Source organism: Sorghum bicolor, chromosome 5 (assembly GCF_000003195.3).
Source record: "Sorghum bicolor cultivar BTx623 chromosome 5, Sorghum_bicolor_NCBIv3, whole genome shotgun sequence".
NCBI lineage: Eukaryota > Viridiplantae > Streptophyta > Magnoliopsida > Poales > Poaceae > Sorghum > Sorghum bicolor.
In genome coordinates, this window is record NC_012874.2 from 34,568,485 (window position 1) to 34,571,694 (window position 3,210).

Consider the following 3,210-nt stretch of genomic DNA (forward strand, 5'->3'; position numbering starts at 1 on the left):
AGCACTTATAGTTGGACCTGTAGGTTACTCACTCAACTAATTGCATTTCATCAAGTAAGTAGGGAAGGCTCATTGTGAAGCAGATTTCTCTTTTTAATCTCTACCTAAAACTTGTAACTAGTTTTTCTCCCTCGTACTAACTCCAAATATGATGATTTTTCCCTAAATTTTTCTAAAATCATTCTCTACCAAGTTAATGTGTTCTTACTGCTATTAGTTTGGCAGTCTTTGCATGTGATTTCGTTTGAACAATTCAAATTTTTATTTTTAAAAATGACAACTTCAATCAAGATTTTGATATACTAAGATTTCAACTTAAGTACGTAGTCATCAATATAAAAGTTGCAGCACTCATCAAGATCTACAACTTCTAGTTTGATCATATATTCATCCGATAGAATCATAATACACATTGTTCATAAATTCTCAGGATTTTTAGGATGTAGGATTAAGTAGAATATATCTTCTTATATATATTTTATATAATTTTTGGATATCATCTGACATGCCGTGTAGTAAAAGTCGAAGTTATTTTTGAAAACTGTGCAAAAAAATCATATAAAGATTAGAAAATAGTAAATCACTTTGAAAATCCTCCAAATTCGTAGTCATCTTGAATTAAGTAGTCTAGTTTATTTAAAAATTATGTTACGGTGCATAGGACTCACTTAGGTCGTACTTATTACGATTTGTATTTTATAGTTTGTGGTGTATTTAGAAATTTTAGAAAAGATGATAATAACCTCTCATGGGCCGAAACAATTCTTTTAGCCACCATTTTACTTCAGCCCATTCTTTTCTGATCATTGATTCTCAATCGAACAGTCGCAATACAACTATTTTTGGTATAAAACTGAAACGCCCTGGCACAACCCTATCAAACAACTGCTCCTTCCAGCTTGGCTGCCGCCGCTACCTCTCCAGGTCCAAGGCAGCCTTCCTCCCGTGGGATCCCAAGCACCAGCGGCACCTTCCTCCATGGGATGCGGGGCTGAAGGTGCTGCCCGGTGACATGTAAGGGAAGGTCGCAGCGTGACTATGGAGTGGGTCACGGCGACCCCAGCCTCGGGCAGATCCAGGCATCCATGTGGACCCCGGCCACGGCGACCTAAGGCGGATCCAGTGCCCGCGACAACAGCGACCCCGAGTCGGGCGAACCCAGGCGTCTGGATCCAAAGGTTCGCGTCGACCTCGGCGTAAGCCACGGCGGCCTCGGGCGGATCCAGCGGCCGTGGTCCTCTGTAAGGCATGTCGATCTCTTCAGCATCTACTTCGTTTCCCCTACCCATGAAATTCGCATGAAGTTGTATATTTCGTATAGGATTTCAGAGATCTGTCGGACTATATTTTTTTCTCTATGCTTGATTTTTTTCTATGAATCTTTGCGGGCTTTGTGACTTTAGAGAGATTCTTGGTGGACCGTACTTACTTAGATTAGCTATTCATACTTATTAAAAAATTGTTGATATCCTATACCGTCTTCTTTGCCTCTGCTGCAGCAGGCGTTCAATATTGTCAGTCAGCGTTTATCAAAAAAAAAAAACATTGTCAGTCAGCAAGATTCGTCGTGCTCTTTCTGCATGCCAGCAGAAACATTGAGCGTAGCTTTTTAGCAAGTCATGTGAGCAGGATTGCAGCAGTCCGTGTGTGATTTCAATCTTATTATTTATGCAACATCACTTTCATGCTACAGTAGACTAGTTTATTGATAAAATCAGTTAGTTTATTACTCGTACTGCTAAAAGACTGTTGATTTCTGATTTGGGTAAATGCTCCTTGTTCTGAAGATGTTTTTCTTCAAGCTAAATGGAAACAGGGCTGCCTGAAAACAACTTGCTGTTTATATTTTTATTTTTTAAATACATCTGGTCTAGTACATCTGGTCCTTTTAATTTACCTTACTTGAACTGATTGAACAACTTGCTGATGACAACTTGTTTGCATCTGGTCTAGTACATCCGGTCCTTTTAATTTACATTATTTGGTTGATAACAACTTGTTGTTTACATCTGGTCCTTTTAATTGACCTTACTTCAACTGATTGTTTCCACATTAGGTCTATTCCTGTTCTGTTGATGTAATTTGCTACAACCTGTCCATGTTACTTGTACCTCTCTCTAGCACACATCTTTCTGTTTATATTCTTTAAAATACATCTTGTTTGATATTTTTACCTCACTTTAATGCATTAAGTACGAACTAATGATGTCTCATTGTTGTTTCAGTCCAACATGGAAGCTTTGAGGGCAGAACCTTGTCGCTGAAGGTGAGACATGAGTATCCAGTGTGCAGGTTGTGTCCCAGGTGCTCTCCAAGAACAACTTGAACATTTTCCTCAAGAATGTTGGCATCAAACCAGCGGCATCCTCCAACTCAGTAGCATCAAATGGAAGCTGGAGAGGACACAAAGGGAGATAAAGGGAGATGCAGGAGATGAAGCTAACAGAGATAAACAACAAGGCAATGGAGGAGAACAATGCGCTCTCAAGCGTATCTTGTCCCTCAACAACTCTTCTTCGACATGAGCGTTGCTCGTAGCTGCTGGTTGATTGAGCAAAGGGTCTGTGCAAGTGATTTTGTTGCTAGTGCTTGGCAAAAACTTGTGTTGCTGGTTGTAGGAATTTCCCAAAACTTATAGCTGGTGGTGGTTGGCGAATCGAGTTTAGTAGTGTTGCTGGTGAACTAAGGTCATGCACTTATGTTGCTTTTTAAATGAGATTATGCAGTTGTCGAATGCTGGATTTGTTACTTTGTGCAAGCTTTTGTTCATTTTAATGTTATTTGTATTTTGTAATGAAATTAGCATGTGAGTGATGAAATTCTAAGCAATGTGTGATGATATTAAAATTTGTTATGTGACGATTTGAAAGTAGTTTTGTGACGAAAAAAGAACCAACCAAAGAGCGACACGTAGACTAATTGCAGCATGCCATGTGGACTAGTTAAAAAGGGACACGTGTACCCTCCATGTCACTAGGCACGTAAGTCGACACGCCAGCTGCCGTGTCAGCAGCCACGAGGACAGCCACATGGCGAGCCACGTGAGCAGCCACATGGACATGCCACGTGTACAAGACACGTCAACTGCCAGCGTGGCAAACGCTGTTTGGCAGGCTAACGGAACGACACGTTATGACAAAAAATGGTGTACTTCAATGACAAAAACTATTCATCGTAGAATGAATTTCATTCTGTGATGATGCCCATTTC

The 3,210-nt window shown here is 40.3% G+C and overlaps 1 long non-coding RNA gene across 1 annotated transcript; it reads left to right on the forward strand.

The window, feature by feature from the left end:
- LOC110435682 lies at positions 886-2,799 on the forward strand. The gene is made up of 2 exons (XR_002453499.1): positions 886-1,241; positions 2,226-2,799. It is a non-coding gene; the product is annotated as an uncharacterized LOC110435682 (long non-coding RNA).